Below are 25,974 nucleotides of genomic sequence, written 5' to 3'. Positions count from 1 at the left end.
TGAAATTAGTTTTATTGAAAAAAATATCAACCTTTTATTGTTTACAACATTTTAAGTACGTCCAAAAACTTGTTAACAAATCTGGATAATCTCCAACTAGGAGTTATTTTTTGACATTTCAATAAAGACGAAGAAGAATATGGAAGTCTGGGGATTTACGGGGTTTACGACCGTCACAGGCTGGTTTAAGTTATCATTTTACATACGTGTAACATCCACCAATTCTACCCATGATTGGCAACCAAACTCAAACTCTTGGAACAACTATGTATATATTGTTCAAATTCGAAACATAGCGCTTAAATTCCCTAGAATTTTACTAGAGAGATACAATAGATAATATTGGCGAGATGTAAGAAGCTTTTTATTAAGCAAAAACACTTTCATTTGTATGTGAAATACAAATGAAAGAGTTTCTGCTCTTGAATTCACTTGAATTTCACTAGAGACATCTGTGGCGACAACTTTTATTGTTTGGATCACATAATATTTTGAGAATGTTGAAGGGATGATGGGCTGTTGAGACGTGGAGGGTTGAAGGTGGAGGGCGGAGGGTAGCAAGAAATAAGAAAGGCTGTTTATCAGACTCCCGAAGACGTATAAATTACTAGATACGAGAAGCATGAAGTACCATATCCCACTGGAGCAAGACACTACCCACGATGTATTTATTCAACACAAAACACAACAAATAAACAATATAACTCGAGATGTGAAATATTTGACCTTACCACGCGAGTGGAATGTGTTACTTAATAGGGATTGTACACACACACACACACACACACACACACACACGCAATCTTCTGTCCTGACATACACGCCTCGCTTCCTTCACATCCATACATTTACATATCGCTCACTCCTTTCAACGTCATACATCAAAAAACTTGATTTTCAGGAGATCGTATTTAAAGTTAAAAAATATAATATAACGTAATAATAAAAAATATCAAGCCACTTAATGAACTTTTACTGTGCAATACATCTTTTTAGGTAAAACCTGAATGTTTTTTCTCCATTTAATAAATATTTAGTTAGTAGTGTTTAATTATTTAAAAAAAATAATTAAACAATACTTTTTCTTAAAAATTCAAAAACAATACTTTCTGCCCTGCAGCGGGTAAATATTAAGTTAAACATTTTCCGATTTTGCTAGGATGTTGTACATTTTCTGGGCATTAAAAAAACATGTACAACTGAAAATTGGCGATTTTTGATATACGACGTTGTAAAAAGGAGTGAGCAATATGTTGTCATACATGCACTCTAATAACGCAGACTTTTGACACCACCAGAATTTAGGTTTTTAGTCGTCCTCGTTCTATTCTCCCGCTCACATTCGCCACATTTACGAGTACTTTCTTAGTCATTTTCTCGTTATCTAATCGCTCCACACACGGCCTTAAATAACATTTGATGAAACATAATTTAAAATATTTAATTTGAGTATGCTAGTAAATTAATGTTTATTTATCTTGTATAAACGATATCAAAATTAATGCTGACATGCGGTGTTTTATTTAGCAATGGATTATTTTACTAATATCCAAAGGAATAGGAGCTTTGAGTGGCATATCGCTAAGAGCGTGAAATATTAATTTGGAATATTGATTTAGCTGTACTTGACTTATTATTTACTCGGTAAATTGGTTTGTTTAGTACTATTAACTGTGTATTTCTGTTCCTTTCAAACGACTCGTACACATTATCGACGGCTCGTCAAACTTACAGAATATTCTACGGCTACAATTATGCAACTTCGAGTGCCCTTGACATTGCTATTGCATTGCTGGAGTTCTTCTTTTCCTACTTTTATTCCACCGTCATTTTCTTCTCCATAAACCAGTTATATTTTTTATCCCGAGTTTCTTGATTTGCATCATCTGTATATTACATCACTAAATATATTGACTTTATCTAAGAATCCAAAATGGAGAATTGATCATCTGGTCTTCATATTTAAAATTAGTAATAAATTAATAACTTTGGATTTACTACTACCACTATCACGCCTTTTCTCTGGAGGGGTAAGTAGATACGATGGAACGCCAAACTCTTCTGTCCTGACATTCACTCTTAGTTTCCTTCACGTCCATGCATCTAGTCATACATGCCCTCTGAATACGTAGATTTCTGATACAACTAGATATTAGGTTGAAATAGGTGCGGTCGTGCGAAGTATTTTGTGACCATCTTCGTTTTCTTATTCCGTTCAAATTTGTCAAATATACTTTTTTAGGCATTCTCTCGTTTTCCATTCGCTCCATATGCTCATACCACCTTATAGAACTTTACTTAATCTTTTCAATTATCCCTGGTTCAGCTTTACATTCTTTATGAGATTATGCACATACTACTCACTTTTTACAAGCTAGTACTTGCACGAGTATGCAACCCCGAGTACCTTAGTCATTGCTGCTATTCAAATATTCCTTTAAAATACTCTTACTCCAATTAATTATCATAAAGTATTGATGTCTTTCACCATATATTGCACTCTTACATCCAGAAATCTGGAGCGAAGAACTGATTATCTAACAAAAGTATAATTTTTTTAGTACTGTGTCAAGTTAATACTCTGTGAATACGATGCGGTGCCCTATGCTCAATCGTATACAGATTTATGTATCAGAATATAATTCACCTTATGTTAGTTAATAATATATGCATATAAGGAGAATAGCTTTGATCGTACAATCCGCATATATCCGTGCTAATCTGAGTTGGCTCATGAAATAGGAAACTAATCAGTATGGATGTGTCCACTGACCGCGCTGTATCTCACCCTCTGACCCCTCCTGTTACCCTGTCAAATCAAGCCTTAATATTATTTATTTATGTATGTAATACAAAGTCCCACAACATTTTGAAACATGTTTCGCATATTTTTTGAAGACAAGTTTGTATATTTGGGAAGTATACAAAACAGGAGCTCAAGAACTTTAAGTGTTATAAGACGTATGTGAGACCATTTTGCAATCTTAAAAAGTAAGCAACTTTCAGCTTTCAAATACTTACAAACAATATAATTTAAATGTAACTTTGTTTTAAAATCACTACTGACATATTTTTATAACTTAATTAAAATCTCTACTGGTTTCGAAGCCAACCGCTCGTTTATTAAGACTGATTAATACTTAAACACTATCTTCTAACAAAATTCAAAATATTTTGACGGTTAGGGAAAAGAACTTGGGTAGATCTAAAGAGGCTTTATTTTGTTACGTTGATTGGCAGTCACAGTCAAAAGGGATCAAGGATGATGAGTGATTGGAAACGATTAAAAAAAATAATGGCGAGTTCTAGAAAAATCATTTACTTCTGTATTTGTTTGTTGTAAATTATTATTAATTGCCTTTTTAATTTCTAGTGTTTCAAAGTAATCTAATTTAAGTCCTCTATTGCGTGTGTGTAATATATTTTAACCTTTAAAAAAATAATGGTGAACGTTGCACAACAGTATAAAGCGATCGCTTCAACCAACCAAATGCCTGGTTGTAAGCCGGTTCATTTTCTTTCATATAAAGGATCGTTTCATGTCAAGTTCAGATATCTATAATAGTAACAAAATAACATTTATATAGTTTTGACCACATAAATTTGTGTGAAAAAACTAAAAAAAAATAATTTTTTGGATCAAATGCAATTTTTCCAAGAAATTTCAGTAAAAAACTGAAACCTATAATAGTAACACATATTTAAAATAAGAAGATTTGTTACTAAAGACTTACTTGAGAGATGATGTAAATAAAACTAAAATATAATTTAATATATTACCATACCATGAAGTAAACAATGCTTTTAATAAACAAAATATATGTAAATAAAACTGTTTCTAGATAAAAAGACAGTCTCTACGGTTAGTCAGGAGAGTCATGATATGATTATACATTGTATATCGCTCACTCCTTTCAAGAACGTCATAAATCAAAAATCGTCAATATTCAGTTGTGCATGTTTTCGGAATACCCAGAAAATGTGCTATATCCCAGCAAAAGAGGCATATTTTTAAATTAATATTTACCCGCTACAGGGCAGAAAGTGTTGATTTTGAATTTTGAGGAACAGGTATTGTTTAATGTATTATATTATATTTTAAATAAACTAAATATTTTTCAAATGGAGAAAAAACCTTCAGGTTATAACTAAAAAGATCTGTTGCAAAGTAAAAAATTCAATAAGTGGCTTGATATTTATTTTTAATACATTGCATTAAATTTTTAAACTTTAAAATCATTCTCCTGAAAAATCATGTTTTTTGATTTATGACGTTCTTGAAAGGAGTGATCCATATCCCTACAAATAAAACTCGTATATTTTAAGACAAAATATACACATGAATTTGAGGGGGTAAAAATAAAAACACACCCTTAAAATCAGTTTATTCCTTTCCAGGCTTTCTTAACCTAAAATTCACCACGTTTGTGATTGTCTTTGGAGACCCTGGACTTCTCGGGTTAGTTTATAATTCAGGACGAGTGCCCGACTGTTGATTTAGGAGAGGTTCGGGATGGGGTGGAAACTGTAGCCAGGTCCTGCAAGGGTTAGCGTGGAATCCTGCACGTAAAAGGGTTTCTTTTTTGCTTTGCGAACGGTAAAGAATTTCACCCTTCTGTGTTGTGTTTAAATATACACTTGTGTGCTGAAACCGTATATAATTTACATAAGCGAATAAAAAAGTGATTTAAAAATATGAAATGAAGCATTGTGAATTTTTGTTTTTTCTTCATATTTTCGATTAAATGTGATGATTTAAGCATAGATCTCGGTCGTTTAAATTTATCGGACGTATTTCCGCACGCAATATTTGTTTTTGTAATATATTTTGAAATTTGGCTTTTTTAAGAATAAAATATATTGAAGAAATATTTAATCGATTTTTTTAAAACCCTAACCTTTCAATAACTCTTTTATTTTCAAAACCATATATTTATTTCGAAGAAAAGCTTATTTTTTAAAACAAAATTAGTATTTTGAGCAAAAAATTAAATAACGTCAAATGTTACCTAGGCTTAAAAAAAATATTTGTGTTTTTTCGTATACTAGGCATTAATGAAAATCGTTAAAAAAAAATAATTAAAGATATTTAACCCATCAGTAGATGATCAGCTACGATCAAAATAATCAATTTAGTACTCGATAACGTAAATTGATCGATATTTAACTCTTTTTATCATATATATATTTTTGGAATGATTTACACTACTGACCACATGCATACATAACAAATTATTTCGAGACAAATTTATTTTTAGTACGCATTCATAATTTTTTAATATTTTTAATATTTTTAATAAAAAAATCTAGCAGAGCGTGGTTTCGATCCACGGACCTCAGGGTTATGGGCCCAGCACGCTTCCGCTGCGCCACTCTGCTGCGCTCGCCGCACGAGAAAATAGTCAACATAAGCCGTTTTCCCACCTGACGTAACATGCCGTCACATGACGTGCCGTGACGTAGCGTGACGTACACGACGACATCATCGCTCTTATTGACAGCAACTTATAAATATCATATATTGTGTGAAATATATTAAAGATGGTTCACTAGGCGCCAGGAATACATGAAAATAAATCGAAATTGAATTTTAATTTTAATTTTAGCGAAAATATATCTCAATTAGGACAGAAGTAGACTGGATGCAGTCAAAACGCCATCTCTCAGACATAGATGTTCGAACGGTCAAATAACGAAAAAAATTGCAAAGCTGAGAAAAGCATTATGAAAACCTCTGTAGATTTTGAAACTTGTCGTGTGTGTAATAATAATAATACAATAATAATAATCCATTTTTATTCCAGCTTGACTAAGTGATTGATGCAATACTTAGTCAGCCATATATGTTTAAAAATTTTTTTATGTAATGAAATTAAAATAACAATAATTAACAAATAAAAAAATAATAAAATGAACAGAGAAAGAAGAGAAAAAGTAAATTTTGATTTTTTTGGAGAGATGTATTAGAAATCAAACTCATTGAGTAGTATTATACAAGTGTCTAATTAAAAACATATCATTCCATAATGTTAATGCCGAATCAATAACTAATATATACCGTATCTTTAGAAATAAATTACCCAAATATTTTAAGGATAAATAGTTTTGAACAAAAATTTTCAAAAATATAGAACTAGAAATAAGGATAAAATAAGATTGCCATTTTTGAAAATAAACCGAGTAGCAATTTTTTTTTACGTACAAGGGTGTGAAAATGTATAATGAGATATGTATGAAGAATGAAAAGACTATGAAAGAATTTAAAAATAAATGTTTTGTTCATTTGTTTAGTGTAGGAAGGTGTAAATATAAATATGATGTAAATTAAGTGTATATAATTTGTTATAATTTGTATAAGTTTGTATTAAATGTAATATAAGTTAAGTAAAGAAATAAATAAAAAATAGCAATATGTAAAATAAAATATTATGTTGGTACGTATTTCTATAAGACGTGTATGGTAAGTATAAAATGTAACATTTTTCTCGACAACTTTCAATTCGCTTTTTCTGTGAATAGCTATAACATCTACTCCTTTTTATTCGACATTTTGCAAATATACTTTGCTTTTATTTGAAAAGTAAGTAACAACAATAAATAAATAACTCCTCGGCGTAATATTTCACGCTCCATTACTTTTCTATATCTTTTTAAAATAGAAAATAATTCAATAGCATAGCAAAGAATAAAGATTGGTTTTATAAATGTGACAAGGGCGAAAACTAATAATTATGATTAAATAATTCTCCTTCTTGGTGTAGGCCTTGTGGCCTATTTTTACGTGAGATTAGCCTCCTGCGATCTCGATTTCCAGTAATCAAGCCATCTTTTTAATGGTCTGCCGGGATTTTGTCTACCTTGGGGTTGGCCACGCAGTGCAATGTGAGAGAGTTTAGATATTAAAAGAATCGTTTATTATTAAATATTACACAGAATGCAGAGATAAGCATTATCAATAAAATAAAATAAAAGTTTTTTGAGATGGTTTGGTAATGTGAATCGAATGAGTGAAGAAAGGAGAGTAAAACAAGTTTATGACTCGAATGTGATTGTTAATAGAAGTAGAGGAAGACCGAGGAAAATTTGGCGATATCAAGTATTTTATGTACTTTGAGTCAGGAGTCAGAATAATAGGCGGGTATGTATGAGGAAATGCAAAAAATGTGGCGAATATCTTTTGCAGAGACAATTTTGTGTAGCGGTCTATTCTCTCTGCCCATCTCTGCGGGGAAGCAACTTGGTTAGTTAGTTAGTAAGAATTATTTATTTTGTAATTTAATTATATATCTGTAATAGGTAAATTATTTGATTTAAACAGCTCATATTGTGATGTGGTATCTAGAATGGGTATAAAAATTAAAACATTTACAATTTTTAAAGTTGATAATATTAAATATTTTTTTGTAGTTGATTTGAATAAAAAATACATAAGTCTGATTCTTCTTGTCTCGTGTAACTAAGATTAATAAATCCAATATACCTACGTCATAAAGTATGCGAGATTATTGTTTATACATATATTTTAGTTATATAGTTAAATATAATTATAGTTAAAATATTCATTTGAATATTTCATAGAACCAAATTGGTAATATGGTAGAATGAGCTCGAACCTAGAGCTTGCGATAGAAGGACCAAACCACAACCTTATTTATTTTTTATTGTACATTTTTAAAGAAGATTTTATTTTTCGATTTTTGACATTTAGAACGTTTGCAAACCCATGTTCAAAATGAATTCAAATACACTTCGAGATAAAGAGTTGTCTCGAGAGCTGTAAAGTGTATTATTCGATTTGTGATTGTCTCAAAAAAAGTTTTTTTCTTATTCAGGATATTTGGATTCGTGCGTAGTTTCCCGGTGAATTTCCAAAATGTCCCATTAAACCTGGATTCCTTTTAGCTTTTCCCATTTTCGAGCATTTATATCCCGATTTCGCATTTACATTTGGAAGCTCCACTTCGAGCCGTTTTTTTATAGTTCCATCGATTTTGTACCTTTTGCCGAATTGGGCGGGGATTTTTCCGGCCAAACCTCAATTAGTGTAAATGTGGAAATTCGCGCAGTTTAACCAACTTACCGACGCCACAAATCAAATGTTTAATTAACTGTTAATGACTTTAATTGCCGACCTGCTCTACATCACTAATTCAAACTAATATTGATCCACGAAAGCCAATAAGGATCGGAAAGCTCTCAGATAAATTTGGATCAAAGCTCCACATATATATATATATAAATATATATATATATAAATATATATATATATATATATATATATATATATATATATATATATATATATATATATATATATATATATATATATATATATATATATGTATATATATATTTATATATATATATATATATATATATATATATATATATATATATATATATATATATATATATATATATATATATATATATATATATATATATATATATATATTTATATATTTATATGGATATTAATTGATTAATTAATATATCCTATCGATTTTTCATATCGCAGTTTACAGAAAATGTCTACTACTACTACTACTACTACCATCCCGCCGTTTCCCCGCAGGGGTAGGCAGAGAGGATGGAAAGCCACACTCTTCTGTCCTGACATACACTCCTCGCCTCCTTCACATCCATACATCTATCTAGTCATACATGCCCTCCGATTACGCAGACTTTTAACACCGCCAGATTTTGGGTTCTGATTGATCTGATCGTGCCAAGTCTTTTTCGGTCGTCCACGTTCTGTTTTCCCTCTCACATTCGCCACATATATTTTCTTAGTAATTCTCTCGTTATCCATACGCTCCACATGTCCATACCACCGCAAAGAACTCTTCCTAATCTTTGCAATTATTCCTCGTTCAGCCTTACATTCCTTTCTTATATCGTCGTTTTTAATTCTGTCATACAATGATTTTTCACACATTCGTCAGAGGGAGCGCATTTCAACAGCGTTCACTCTGCTTTCATCCTTTCTTTGCCAGTTCCATATTTCGCTTTCATACATTAGTGTCGGTACTAGCACGGAAAATGTCCATTAACATTTATCTGTTGAGAGACTGGTGTATGAATGAATTTCTTGAAAAAAAAAAACAAAATAACAAAAAACAAAAATTGATAGGTGATTTTATACTCTGAATAGTAGTAAGCACATTTAGCTACCGTGCAGGAGGTCCTGGACTCGACTGGACTCCTGAGGCATCAAAATTAATAAACGAGATTTTTAGTATTATATTTTTTTAAAACCACCCTAATTTTTTAAAGGTTATAACACAAGGCAAATTATCACATGGAGAGGTAATTCATTTCAAAGTATGGCGGCTTTGTTGGAAAATTTAATCACCGTGAATTAAAAATTTATGCACACTCACTCACACCATACTAAAATATTCAATACAACAATTGATTTACATTCCAACCAAAATCTAAACCTAAATAAGTAAATTTGAAACAAAACGAATAACTTTGAAGAGGGTGAAAATGTTTTTCTTGTGTCTGAAATGGTTGTATTCACGTCACAACTCGGGGATGGTAGGGGAACTTATTTCCAACCCTCTGTACCGAGGGAGATTGACAAGTTCACGATTGAATACTTTTCAGTTATTTTTATTTCCTACAGGGGTTTACCTGATTGAAGGTAACACTACCTAAAACGTTAAGGAATCACTCTTATAAAGTACAGTTCTTTTGATAAAAAGATCTACAGACGAAAACATTCAAATTTTTTATAAATCATATCTAAAGAGTATGAAACTTATTATAAAAGAAATATGACATATTTTGATACACATACAAAAAACACTTCAAAAGAATACTTTTTATAACATTTTTGAAAATGTATATATTCTTAAAACGCAATCTTTTTTCATCCTCCTAATAAATATATTGCCTGATAAATATTAAAAAATACTGATATAAGTTGACTTAATTACTATAATTCTAGTCATTTTATGTATGTATGTATATGTATTTAAATACATATATATATATATATATATATATATATATATATATATATATATATATATATATATATATATATATATATATATATTATTTATTTATTTATATATATATATATATAAATATATATTTATATATATATATATATATATATATATATATATATATATATATATATATATATATATATATATATATATATATATATATATATATATATATATATATATATATATATATATATATATATATATATATATATATATATATATATATAAATTTGTTTATGTGTGAATTTATTTAGAGCTCCTTATCACCTAAAAAGTTTTGTACGTGAAAACACGCACCATATTTTTTCAGCTATACAATTTATGTATATAATAAATAACAACGTACTTATAGGGCTCTTAAAAAGTAAAATTCATTGAAAGAAAAAGTTTCAGCCATTTAAAGTTTCAGTATCAATCATTCAGCTCATTTACTCCCTTATTTTGCAATCTGCTCGCGGAAACTTGAAATGAAACAAGAAAATGGCTTTTTTTCCCCTGTCGCTGAAATGACTCAAAAAGCTTTGTTTGCAACGACACCCTTAGATAAATGTATCCATCGTCACCCAAACTGATTTGACGTAGAAGTTTTGAATGAAAAACTTAATTTGATTGAATCGCTGTATTCAATATTTTTGGCTGCATCTTTATATAAACATTTTTCAGATACCCAAATTAGAAAGTGATTTTTTTAAAATTCGGTTTATATTTCTTTCCAGCAAATTTTAATTATTATTATTACATTATAAAATCTACGAGACAGAATAAGGAAAACAAGGTTAAGGGAAATATGCGAGATCGAAGATGTCGTTAGGTGGGGAAGGCAACGAAGGAGACAATGGTATACGCATGTGAAGAGAATAGAACCGTTCAGATTCTACCACATCTCATTGCACGGCCAACCCCAAAATAGACGACTCCCAGGCAGACCACCTAAATGAAGGATTGACACCAAAAAATTGACATCGCAAGAGGCTTATGACTGATCCCTCATAAAAACAGGCTGCAAGGCCTACCACCAAGTATAAGAAATGAATATTTTTTTATGTTAAATTGTCAGAAATTGGAGCTAGAAATACGCAATGCGTAACCAAATTAGTGCACTGATTAACGGGATCAGCCTCGGGTGATTAAACGAAAAAGGGGTCAGAAGACGTTTAAGTCAGCGAATTATTTCTTACACCAAACTCACAAACACAACAACAAAAACCGGATACGTACTGAGCAATGCATATACATATATACCATCATTACTAGCATTAATTGGAATATTTTTAATTGAATTATTTAGTCAAGTGGTCCGTGACTTTTGTCCTCGTTAGTCGCTACATTATGTTTACGTTCCGTGGGTTTAATTTGGAAGATTATCGTTAAAGTGTGCTAAATATAGTGTTGTTGGCGCGAAAAGTATTCCAGTAATGGCCTGTCCTAATTTACAAATGAGAACTACGTACTGAAGTTTTGTTACTTACTACGTTCTCGTATACAGCAGTATGACTCCGCTGTAAAATTACTGCTAAAGACGTTACACAACCGAAATCTTTAGGGTAATTCAAAATTGATCGATAAAAATTAAATAAAGAAAAATGCAATTAAATACATATCTATGGTTGTTGATCAAAGTCTAATGGACAAAAAGACAACATTTTAGGGAAAAATAGTTTAAAATATTGAAGATTCATGCAGGTTTGATATTTGTGTTGAGTTTGTGAAATACATTAATGTTACAATAAAGAAATTGGGATGAAAAGACATTATTACTTCAATCTTTTATGTATAATATCATATTAAGAGTTTTTTGTCTTCGACTAAAGGATAAATGACATCTTTTTTGTTTTATTATAGAAAATCAACAAACATACGATGAATCACTAAATGACTCCAGATTAATTTTATTTAAAAATTAAATAATGATCTCTTTGCTTGAAGCCAGATTTTATGATAAAACTTAATTGATTTCATATAAATAAACGTTCCAATTTAAAATTAATATCGACTTTTGTAATAATAACTTGGGACAATTTTTTGGTAAAATTAACATCAAAGGCGCTAAAACACATTACCTTACATCGGAAACAGTAAGTCATTCTACAAACAGTAAGCTAATTTATGGTATGCATCAATCCCTGGCGAAGACGAGATATTTGTCGGAACCGGTTGAATTTATAGTTCCAATTTTATCGATTGAATAAGAAGTCTTTTGAATTTTCTACGCCAATAGCTATTTCGCGCGCTCGATTTGTTTGTCAATTGCCAGTTGTAAACGCGGTTTTTTACTCTGTTAGGTATCAGACAGAATTATAGAAGTGGACTAGACATTAAAATCAGCTTCTTGGAAATGGTTGCTTCCAGTCTTCTAGAATCAGAGTGGAGTAGTTGATCCATGCCGCTACTAACAGGTACGATAATAGATGCCAATGTCTGAAAACCGACACGACACCGAAAGAAGAGGAAGAAAAATATCTTAGAGAATTGGATTAGTATCAGCTTTGTCCGCGTACAAATGAACATTTTGACACAGTCGTAGGTACTCACGTGTTTCACGTAGAGATGGAGTCTTTATCAATGACAAAAAAGACAATGGATGATTGAAATACAACTATCTATTTTATTATTTTTTATCAAAATTTTAAGATGGAGACGTCAGGAGAATAAAAGAAGCGTCGAAAGACCTAAAAAAAGATAGTCCGACGATAAAGTCGCTGTGGAGGGTAGAAACTGGCTGTAAGCAGCAACGGACCGACAATAATGCAAGAATACGGGGAAGGCTTATATCCAGCAGTGGAGGATAAAAGGTTTAAGAAGATGAAGACATATTTTATTAGTGAAACAAGTTGATTTTAAACAGAATAAATATTAAAACGTAACGAATTCAAGGTGGACCAAAGATAGGAATACATATGTATAGTGGAATTATAAAAAGAATTCTCATGATAAATAATTAAAATTTTTACAATACTGGTGATTGCGGTACGGTATATTACTATTAATATTGTAAGACAATGTTTTTTTTACTTTCCATACAAAGTGTTCGATTTGTCTTTTCTCAATACAGTGATAGTGATAGTAACTTCAATTTTCTAAAAGGAGTCGATGCGCTTAGCGCAGTTACTCCAGAGTGAAACTCGTGTCCCATCAGGAACAATTAAATGTAGTGTCCGACAAAAAAAACAACAATTTATGTTTTGCCAAGAATTTTCATAAACATATTTAATGTTACTATAATTTCAACGTAAAGAGTAAATCCACTCACAAGTAGGTATAGGCTATAAAATGTATAAAGTTGAAGTCTACGTTGGGCGGATAAGCAGTGTTGCATCAGCAGGAGCAAGCTTTCAAGGTCACTTGGACGTTAGGTAATTGAAAAAATGAAAACTATAAAAATGTGAAAGAATGTAAGAAGTGTGAATGATACATGGTTAAATAACCCCTAAAAATCCATACAACGGTCATAAAATCACGTTTTATGATTGTTTTAAAGGTTTACTTTTCAGTGACAGCTGTTTAACCTTGTCATTTTAAAACGCGTCGTAAACCCTTATATGATATACAGCGTCACAAGGGATATACTTCATGAAAAAAGCGCTATGTAAATGTTGTCTAAATTTTTATGAATATTAAAAACACAGAATACACATTGGAAAATATTTTTAGATTTAAATTTGATATTGAACAAATTTACGATGAAATTTTATATGAATAATTCAGTATTGAGTTTTACAATATAAATCATAACATACTAACTAACTAACCACCACGCCACTTCCCCGCAGGGGTAGGCAGAGATAATAGAACGCCACACCACTCTGTCTTTGCAAACATTCTTCGCCTTTTCCACGTTCATGCATCTTTTTATACATACCCGCAGATTATTACGACTCCTGACCTGACCATTTTCAAGTATTTGGCACACCTGATCGTGCCATGTTTTTCTCGGTCTTCCCCTGCTCTTTTTCCCAATTACATTCGCCTCATTAATTTGTTTTACCGTTCTTTCCTCAGTAATTTGTTCTACATGTTACATACTTTTAAATTATATTTGAGTAATAAAAAAAAGATACTTAAGGAGAAAATGATCTTTTTTATGTACATTTTTTATGTAAGTGACTTCAGTGAATGTACAGTTATTTTACCTCTAGTTGTTATGTTGGCTAACTAAATATAAATCAGAGGTAAAATAAATAAAAGAAATATGTTTAAAGTAAAATAAATGTGAACACAAATAATATAAAATAAAATAAATATGAATATAAAGAAATCATAAAAATGGCATTCTTTTAAAATGTAATAAAATATTTCATGATCCTTTGTGAGATATACGCCCTTAAATCCAATTTATAACCGTAAGATAAAGAAATCATAAAATAGCGCAGATAAACGTCGCCCCGAAGCGAAGGTTTATTGCAATTTTTTATACGAAAGGCAAACTGCATTGTACAAAGGAATTAAAGCATTCCGGTGCAAAAAGTGGGACGGAAAATAGGGCAAATGGAGGACCGGAGTGGAAGAGCAAAACTGGGCGGTTAACTCTGAACGCCCCACTAAACGAGGAGTGTGTACGAAGAAAAAGTTCCGCGGGCGAAAATGGGGAATTATTTTATTAGACCTTCATAATGAAAAACGGGGTTGCCGGCTTTAATTCATTTTGTTGTACGATGGTATCTGGCAACACTGCAAAGCGCTGGAACTGCTTCTATAAATACGGAAACGTTAACGTTACCAAAAACGACCAATCAAACCTGACCCATTAAGAGACACACACCCAAAATGTGTAATGGATATTACTCATCGGGAATATTGTGTATGTGAATTATTAAAAAAATATGTTTCAATAAATAAATAATATGACGCACTTTACACTTATTAATATCATGATTTTTTAAAACCTTTATCCACACCCAATGGTGCATAGGGCACTGCATCGTAGCTACGCAGTATTATCTTGATCGTTAATAACATGAAGGTAAGGTGATCAGCCCTACGCTTCTTGTACAGGTCCAGGGTGAGAGTAAATTAATATGAAAGTGAAAATCACCCATATTTATTTTGCCTTGAAAATCGAATCCGGAATCCGCATCAGGTATAAGTCCAGGGTAATATTGACTAAATATTAGAGTGAAAAATCACTTACATGTAAATTTATGTAACCCTCTCCCCCTGAGATCGAATCCAGGACCTCCAGTAAGGTAGCCGAGCATGCTGACCATTACACTATAGAGACGGATTAATAAAATTACAACACTAATAAAATAAAATAATAACTAATAAAATTGTATAAGAAAGAATTAAAATGGATAATATTATACAATAAATCAGGTGTTACGTTACGTTGAACATTCTGAATGGTAAAAAAATACTCGTGACAGTAATCTCAACGTAGCTTTGTTAATTATTTATAGGATTTCCACTTACCCACAGAGCCTTACGCATATATTTGACGTAGAACTCACACATACACAACCATCCATCAACTCGAGTAAATAACAGGTTATATGTAACCAACCTTTCTTACCCCTTGACTTTGCAAACTTTAAAACCTTTACATTTACAAAATTTAAAACCTTTACAATTACATTTGGAAATGCCTCACATTTAAAAGGAGACAATGTTTTGACTTTTAGTATTGGCATGAAAATTATAACACTTTATTATAACTTATGATTAAACTTTATAACTTTGTTTTAAATATACTTTTTATTATAAAATGGAAAATCAGAATGTTAGTGGTTTAAATATAAATTATATAATTAATTTCACTTATAATTTTTGTTTAATATTAATTATATTTGAATTCAAAATTCAAATACACTGTGTATTTAATTCCAATTATTATGTTATTGAAACTCTAAAATTTGAATATGTTCACAAACAGTGTTTAAAAATAATGCTTAATGCATCGAAACACGTGTCGTACAAGATTAAAATAAATATTAGTATTTACCAAATAAAACTTAAATAAAATTGTTAGATATTACCATAAAGTGACTGCCAAATCAATTAATGAAATCAATAGAAATGCTGGACATATTTGTGGCTGTATTTTTCATGGGTGCAGTAGAAATCAAATGTGATTTTTTTTCTGAAATCTTACAAAAATTGTCAGTAAAAATTAAATGAGAATTACAACTACAACATAAACAACTACATTAACTTTACAACAACATTTAATAACACAAATGCCAAATTTTGAACCTTTTATACATATTATAAACGTACATTTACAATATAAAAAAAATCATAAAAGTTTTTCGGCTCGATTGATTTTTTCCCCTTTCTCGCATTAAAATATAAAGTAACAAAAAGTTTTCAAGGATTTTTGTTGTTGCTGAAAATTTTCAATGAATACTTATTTGTGTACTAGTTAGCAACTTAAGCTACCTTTCTTGAAGGTAAAATATAGATTTTCAAATGGATTAATATTTTAAAATATGCAATTTTATCAAAATACTTCCCTTCTTATCGTTAGATTGGCACTTATCGCAAAACATTAACGTAATGAACGATTTAAATTCGATTAAAATTATACCACTTTGCTTTATCCTATACATTACAGGATACAAGGATATCATGGTATTTTCTGGGACCTAAATATGAGGCGACATGCTAAAAACCTTTTTTCTCAAACGTAATAAATTCCTTCATTTTGTTTTTTTTTCTCTGCCGGCTGGAAACATTTTTCATACAGCGTTCTTTTGATCTTATCCGAATAGGAGAGCTAATTTTGCCTTCGTCGCTAAAATGAAGTAAGTTTTTTCATTAATTTAGGTGAAAAATGGGGGGAGAGTGTTAGAGGGTAAGCGAAGTATAATTTATACATTCTAAGGGTTAATTAACTCCGTTTAGTTTTAAGCAATTATCATTTAATTTTACACGATTAAAAAAATGTAAACTCTTTTTTGACGTGTCTAACTAGTAATACATTACTTAATTTTTTGACATCTCAACAATGATGAAGAGGAACATAGAAGTCTGGGGGTTTGCAGGGCTTACGACCGTCATAGGGTGGTTGATTACTTCACAAACCAATTCTACCCATGATAGACAACCACAATATTCAAATTCTTAACTTCTATATATATTGATCAATCTCAAAACACAGTGCTTCACTTCATAAGACTTCACCAGAGACATCTTTGGTGGGATGAGGGAAGCTCTTTATTAAGCAAAAACTATTTCATTTGTTTGTGAGATTACATATGTGAACAGGTATTTGGACACACTCAAAATGTTGTAAATAGTACATTATGTTAAAAATAATTGAGAGTACTTGTATATCTGTAAGGACACAAACAGTGGATCTATCCCTCAAGGGATTATTCACAAGATTTATTGTATATGTGTCACAGAGACGAAGCGATTTACTTGAAGAGATGGATACTCGATCATTCAATCTCGCAAAAATCACATACGACTGGGCACGACGGATATTGAATAAGTTCACTCTTTGAAAAATATAGTGATGTGGATATTTAAACATGCCCAGAAAGGTAAACATTATACATGTGTATAAAATGATCATCTTAGCCAGCCGATGACAGGTCGTAAGACCTGTTAATACCCACACCTTGATGTTATTCTTTATCTGTGATAAATTATCAAAGCAATCAAATCATGATCATAATAATTTAAGCGTTTAGAGTGAAAGTCCGCTTATTATTACATATATTACATTAGCTGTTATTTAAAAAAAAATTTATTTATCCAACCATAATGAATGGAAGTAAAGTATGGAGTTTGCAAAAGAAGGATGAAAGTAGACTGAATGTAATCGAAATGCAATCCCTCAGACGAATGTGCCCAAAATGATGTATGATAGATGTTCGAACGGTGAAATAAAGAAAGAATGAAAATCTGAGATAAGCATTACCGGTAAAATTGAGAAAGGTATGTTCAGATGTTTTGGACATGTGGAACGAATAAGTGAGGAAGGAACGGTAAAACAAAATTATGAGGCGAATGTGGTTGAAAAAAGCAGCAGAGAAATAGCGAGGATAACTTGGCATGATCAGGTATGTCAAAGTCAGGAGTCGAAATATGTATGAGGAGATGCATGAATGTGGAAGAGGCGAATAATGTTTGTAAAGACGGTGTGGGGTGGCGTTCCATTCTCTCTGCCTATTCCTGTGGAGAAGCGGCATGATGGTCAATAATTATATCTTGATATATCATCCGGAGGGTGAATAATCCGGTGTGATATATTAAAAAAATAAAAAAAATAATATTAATATTAAATGTGTAAAAATAAAGAAATTTGTGGATGTATTATCGTTTTTTTAAATCCCAAATACGAGCCTACATATTTAAGTTAGAATTAAAATAAGAACGAAAAAAAGTGTAAAAGGCAGTTAACATTCGTATTCGCGTTGTACCAAATAAACCAAAATGGTGTGTGTTTAAGGGTATAAAAGCATACAATTTATTTTAAACGTAAATTTGTGTCAATATTCATTTGCTCTTTCCTCAGAAATAATTTAAATTAGTTCCACATTTGAATATAAAACAAATAAAAGCCGAAAAAGCTCTCGAGAGAAGAAAAAGTTTTTCCTCGCGCAACACTTTAATTCGCCCAAAATGAAAAAAGATGAAAATGAAAGAGAAAACTTAAATTAACTTTACAATCAAGTTACGAATTCCTGAAACTGAAAAAGATAGATATAGCCTTGCTGCCGACGTAATACGTATTTTGTTAAATTTGGCATTGGATCATGTTAAAAGGACGCATCCAACCACATTAAATTAACGTACGTATGTTTTAATTAAAAATGAATGATTCCGTTAAGATAAAAATTTGATTTAGTTTGTAACTAACTATCACGCCGCTTCTCCGTAAGGGTCGGCAGAGAGAATAGAACGCCATACCACTCTGTCTTTGAAAACTTTCCTCGCCTCTTCCACATCTCCTCATATACACCCGCCGATTATTTCGACTCCAGACCCGACCGCTTCAAGTATTTGACATACCTCATCCTGTCAAGTTCTTCTCGGTCTTTCTCTGCTCCTTTTTCCAGCTACATTTGCTTCATTATTTTTTTTAACCTTTCTTTCCTCACACCTTTCTTAATTTTATAGATAATGTTTATCTCTGCTTTGCATTCTTTTCTTATTTTACCGTTCGAACTAATTAAACGAAAACATGGTAAACAGTTCTAATCTCTAGATCATAGATAGGATTGGTATTTATAATATTTTGAGTGATAAAAATGACATGAGTGAAGAAACTGAGGGTGCAGGAAGTTATTTATATAAAGGGAAGGAAATGGAGAAGAAATAATAGAACTGGCTTGTCATTTGGGGTGGCAAACCTTTACTTATTATCATGTTAATCACTTAGAGATCGACGTCTTTAACAAAATATAAATACTTATATACAACCTAACTTAACTAAACAGTTTCTTTCAAAAATGAAAATATAGCGACAAAATATGAAGGTTTCCAAATTAACCTCTTAAAAAAATGGTTTAACATAATAAATCGAGTTGCTCTTTTACCGATTTAAAGTATATAGAGAGAAAACACAGGCAATTTACTAGAAAAAATATTTCATATAAATTAACAAGAGGGTGAGTAGATATCCAGTAAATTTATTATTTATCAATGAACTTTTAGCTTCAAGGCCAAACTTCTAGCAGGTTGGATTCAGATAATAATATTTAAAAATTCTCTTAATCCTGTAACATAATATTCCAAAAATTTCTACGTCAAGTTTATGGAAATGAAATTCCACTGAAAGTATTTCATAGCATAAAGGGTATGCATGAAAATGTGGCAACATATATAATCTTGATTCAGTTACTTTTGTGCTAGTAATTTATACTCGGTAAAGAAAACAATTGGCTAACTAACTAATGTGACAGGGAAATAAATAAATAATAGTGGTTCATTTTACAAAGGAAGTTTGAGGGATCTTGTATTTACGGTCGAGGTAATAAAGTCTGACTTCCTAAATATAATTTTTTATTTATAATTTCCAGCTTAGTGGCGCCGCCAACGCACTATGCGTCACTTTCTTTTGTGAGGAGGACATAATATATGAATGCCAAGAATGTAGAATAGTGCTATCATTAGTAATATCAATGATATAACTGACTCGATCAGAATAAATATTCCACATATTTACCCAAAGGCATTCAATTTTTACGGACTCCTGTGTATACATATATACATATATTATGCTCCAGCAAAAAGTATAATGTAAAGCTGTAAAAAATTATGAATTTTGAGACTGGAAAGTTCTCCAACTGATAACACTGTTTATATACTATGCAGTGCCCTATACACTATTAGAGGTGAATAACGGTATGATAAAGAATAATTTTCTACACATTTTTATATGTAGAAATGATAAGAAACTTGATTTGAATAATGAAAATAAGACAAACACATTTATGAAAAAAAATGTTTTCTATCCGGATAACATGAAATTATTCATAGTGCAGCGTTTCGAATAAGAATTATGGGAAACGCGAAATGTGGGAAATCAATACACCTTTGAAAATATTTTTATCGATAACCCATTTTTTACTCAACAAAAAGCTCTTTTTATGATAGCTGAAATAAATATATTTTCGAAATAAACTCATAACTTTTTATGAAAATAATTATCTTTCTCGGAAATACTGTGTGCTTTTAGCTGAAATTATTTTGTTTGTTAGCAAAATAAAGCTTAATACGAAACATGAAAATATTTATGTCACAAACAAAGAAATTTCTGTATTTTGTTTGAGAAAATATATATTTATTATTTTAATATTATACAAACATATAATATTAAAATAATTAATATCCAAACAGATAATTCATTTTGTAATTGGTGTTCTGTTTTTTTTAATCCTATCATTTAAATGTTTTAATATATCAATATGAATTAATTAATTGTTTCTTTTTTCGTTTTTTTTCCGTTTTTTGTAGTGTAATGAGCTTAACTTTAGATAAATTGAAACTTAAATCAGAAATTCAAAAGTAATGTGATTAAGTTGTCTTTTTTACTTGCAATCTCTATAATGGTGGTAGACATTCTTAAATAGCACATAAAATATAGAAAGAGAATTCTTAAATATCATAACTCTCATATCGAATTGCTAGAACATATAAGTACTATATGTTTTAGAGTTACCAGTCAGATCACCAGGCAACTGACACCTTAGCGCTTCCCATGAGTAGAATAAACTCTTAACAAAGTTATTATATTTATCGTTCATTAAAATTGGTTAGTGATGAATTTGAACAAATTTGAAATTTTGTAATTTTAACAGTACAAGTACTTATTGTGTGTAACTCATTTATGTGAATGACTTGATCCAACTATTTTGTTAAATTCCCAAATGAAATAAATGAAACTTCATAATTTCATTTGAATAAAATTACTTCCTTTGAAATCTGAAATTTGAAAGGTTTGAGGTAGGTACAGTAAAACCTACATATAACGGACCAATTGAGGGGTGTCCTTTTATAAGAAAGTCCGATATATAAAAATGGGTTTAAAATAAATCAATTAAAAAAAAGGATTTTGACAAAAATAAACATTGCAAAACAAAAACAAAATTCTATTTATTATCTTCGGATACTCGTCGTTGCTATTTGATGTAGACGCACTTGCTTTTTACTCCTGTTTTGAATAAGGAATATTTTTTTTTGAAGCATACTGTTTTTTTATATATTGAACTCTCTAAAAGTACAAAAATGCGTTTCATATTTATTGACCGGATTTTTGTCCGTTATATCCGAAGTTCGTTAAATAAAGGTCCCTTATATTGAGGTTTTACTGTACACGAAAATAACTTGAAATTTTAATTTTAAAAACGGTTCACACAAACGCGCTTGTTTGATTAATCCCAAAGAAACGTTGACAGAGTTAAGTAAACGTAGAACGAATTTCTGTCACGAGAAATAAAATGACAGGTATTGTTCTGGAAAAGCGATAAAATATTGGTTAAATTTGATTGGTAGATAAAAATGTATCATAACATTCCTCACTTCTTGAATGTCTGTGAACTTAAGTGGATTTTCTTTGTTTCAATGATAAGTTGGCGTTGATGTATGATGGTTGGAATCTACGTAGCAATACATGTTTCTATGGCTAGTAAAAAAGTATGTTAAATAATGAATAAAAGTGCTTCATTTATTGGAATCGATAACAGAATCTATTTGTTTTACAGAATGTAGTTTCCATATCTCCATCTCTGCTGTCAATTTTTACCTGCAAAAAGAAACATTAAATAATAAACAATGTACTATAAAGTTGTTTTATTTTATGAAGTTTACAAAATGTGACACAAAGTATCTGCAAAAATATTCAAGAAATTTCTTTTTGTTTAAGTAACGTTTATTCTAACTATGTAACTAACTTTTACCGTTTCCTAGGGGTAGGCAGAGAGAATAGAACGTCACACCGCTCTGTCATTGCAAATTTGCATCCTTCGCCTCTTTCATGTTCATTTCGACTACTGACCCGAACGGCTTCAAGTATTTGACATACCTGATCATGCCAATTTTTCTCGGTCTTACTTTGCTTTTCAACTGTGTACAACAGATAATAATAAATTTGGATAAATGATTTATTGCAATTTTCGTAAAATACCTACCTCACGATTGCTTCACTGTACTAGCATATCTTAGTTAAAAACAATGATAAAAAGTTGAGCGGAAGGTTTATTTTCCCAAGGGAATAGTGTCAGATAGCCCGATCAAATTAGTCGCATCTTGCACGTCTGTCACGGGTCCGTTAGGATCGCATATGCATCTAATGCACATTTCACATATTAAAACAATTTTAAAACGAAGGTACTTAATGCTTTAAGTAATTATTTCAAACAAAGAATTTTACTTTCTTAAACACAGGTTTTTTCGCAACGTAAAAATGAACATTCAAAACAAGACAAAAACATGATTGGCACCTAGAACAGCAGTAGTCAAATGATATAACTTTATCTTATTTTATAATTATTTGGTCACTGTAATCGACTACCTGGATAGTCTACAAACGGTTTGACAACATGATATATATTTTTATTTAATGACTACATCAAAACTTGATTTCTTTTGCAATATTAATCGGAAATTTTATTTACCATCCGGCCCGGTAAATCGAAAAACTGAAACATTACATGGCATCTAGTACAGCACTAATTAAAGTATGAATAATACTACGGACACCGTCTAATTTAATTGCAAATTCAAGTATCTAATGAATAAAAATGAATAAATAATGTAAAAGTACTCCACCCGCCAGTATTCTAACCGCGCGACCACGGCACGAGCTTCCTTTGATTTGTGATACAGAATATAAATATGTAATTTCATGCAAATACAAGGTAATTTAAAAGTAGCCGAGACTGTCGTTGACTCGAGAACTTCCTCGACAGTTTAGTCATTTCGTGTTTATTAAACATTGGAATGAACCGTATAAATTATTGAGTATACTAGCGTTACAACAGTTGTGTTTGTTATCGTGGTATTCACTCGAAGTTATATTAAAAATATTTTATATTGAAAATATCCAAGAAAACTTTATACTGAATCATCATCACACTTCTTAATTCATCTATGTGTATTGATAAATCAGCTTAAATGAAGAAACATATGGAAGTCTGATCGTTATAGGCATGGTTTTAACCAAGTCTATGACGGTCGTAAGCCCTGTTAATGCCCAGATTTCCACAATCTTCTTCATCTAAGTTGAGATGTCAAAAAATGTAAATAATAACTCGTAATCGGAGAAATTCCCAATTTGTGAACAAGTATTTGCACACACTCAAAATGTTGTAAAAGTATATGGAAGTTTGAGTACTTACGGAGCTAACAATCAATCATAGGCTAGTAAAGTGATCACTTCACAAGTGCTACACGTGAAGTATTTTCCATTCTACCTATGATTGATAACCACACTACTCAAATAATTATTTTAACTTGTAATATGGTTAAATCGACGCCTTTTATAAATACAACATTTTGAGTGAGTTCAAATACATACTTGTTCACAAATCTGGATTATCTCCAATTAAGAGCTATTGTTTTAAAATTATTTCATAATTAAAAAATAATAATAAAAAAACTTCTTACCGGAGATAATAAAGATTTTAACAAGTATTTGGACATAAATCAAGTTTTCAAGCGTTTCTCCAGTATGCGAATATAATCCAGAATTCGGACCTCACATAAAATGGAAAGAGTCTCTGCTTAATAAAAGGTTTCCGTACCTCACCATAGATGGTTATTGTGAAATCTATGCATACTGTGTTACAAGTTTGATCAATATATCTAGAAATTAAAAAAAAAATAGAGTGGTTATCAATGATGGGTAGAATTGGCGAAGGTTACACGTGTGTAAAGTGATCACTTGACATGACTGTTGAAAACCCTATAAATACCTTAACTTTCATATTCTTTTTTATATTTGTTGAGAAGTCAAATAACTTCTTGTGTATATGCTAGTTCTCGGCACTATCTGCAGTTGAGTTCAGTTATTTTTTTAGCTCTCAGAGACCTTTATGAAATGAATGTGAGATTCTTCCAGAATTATTTTAGTGACGCTCGACTTTTACATTATTTGCTACTGCTCTAAACAGCCACTTAGTGCTACAGTGGAAGCACTTTTAAGTTTTTAGCCAAAATGTACATACGAGTATGTCTTCTTCCTCTGCTGCTACCTTGGCCTTTCAGAGTGAAATAATATTTTTTGAATTTTTTAAATTATTTGAGTTAATAAAGTTTCTATATATTTATACATATGGCAAACTTATAATTTTAGTTTCGCTATGCTTCCCAAAAAAAAAGACTAGTACTTGGAGAGAGACTTACACTTACGGGTTTATTATTTTATTTGATTAATGGTATAATTGTTTTATATGTTTTTGTGGATTTAAATGTAATGGGAATTCGTTTCTATCTTAAGAATTTTAAAATCTTGTTCATTTAAAATTTCTTTAGGGAGTTTATTGAAATATTTAATTCCCAAATATTTGAATTTTTGTTGAAATTATTTAGTATTATATTTTGGATTTGCAAAATCATTTTTGAATCTCGAAGATAGACTTTTTAAATTCTAATATTTGTTATTCAAATAATCAAATATGATATACGTGTATATTGCCTCATATTTCCGTTTTAAAAAAAGCTGTGTATCGATTAAAACTATTTAGAGAAAAATATGTGCCAGAATTGTGTGTAAAAATATTTTAAGATATTTCTGTATGATTTCAAACTTCAAATTTCAGACGTTCAACGTCAAACTTACTTTTTTCTTGACAACGTCAAAAATTACTTCAAACTTTTGACATTTAATTTGAATTTGATTGAAAACATCAATATTTTTTAGTTTTTTCAGTTATGAGTACATAAATGTCGAATTTATCCCCGAAGGATATTTTTCAAGAAATATTTTGTCTAAAAATGTATGAAACAAAATCAGTCAAATATGTAACATTTAAGTTAAAACGTAGTAATATCAAATATATAGTTTGAAAAATACCATGGGTAATTTTAAGTAAACTTTACCAAGAAAATTTTCTTTAAATGATAAAATGAAAAAATACTTCAAATGGTCGAAATCACAATTATGGTATGAAATAATAACGACGATTCCGCCATCTTATAGAAAATACGATATTATTTTTCTCTTGGTTTAAACAAGCTTTTCCATTCCTTCCATAATACTTCTCTGCAATAACCCTCTAAATGAACACTAAACGCACCGAAAGGGGTCTGTAAGACAGAAAATAATCGCCGAGAAGTCACATGTGAATAGAAGTGTCAATTAAAGGATATAATATGCACAACTTCCAAAATTTGAGTAGTGTGGTCATCAATGGGGTAGAATGGTGAATGTTACACGTGTATAAAGTGGTTACTTAAGCCAATATATGACAGTTTGTAAGCCTTGCAAAACCTAGACTACCTAGGGTATAAACGTAATGTCATTTTGATCGTTCCTTAGAGTGGGAAAAGGAAGGAGTGA

This window comes from Brachycentrus maculatus, unplaced genomic scaffold (genome assembly GCF_059751285.1).
Source record: "Brachycentrus maculatus isolate JH-2025_06_01 unplaced genomic scaffold, ASM5975128v1 h1tg000423l, whole genome shotgun sequence".
NCBI classification, from domain to species: domain Eukaryota; kingdom Metazoa; phylum Arthropoda; class Insecta; order Trichoptera; family Brachycentridae; genus Brachycentrus; species Brachycentrus maculatus.
This window is presented reverse-complemented; position numbering follows the sequence as displayed.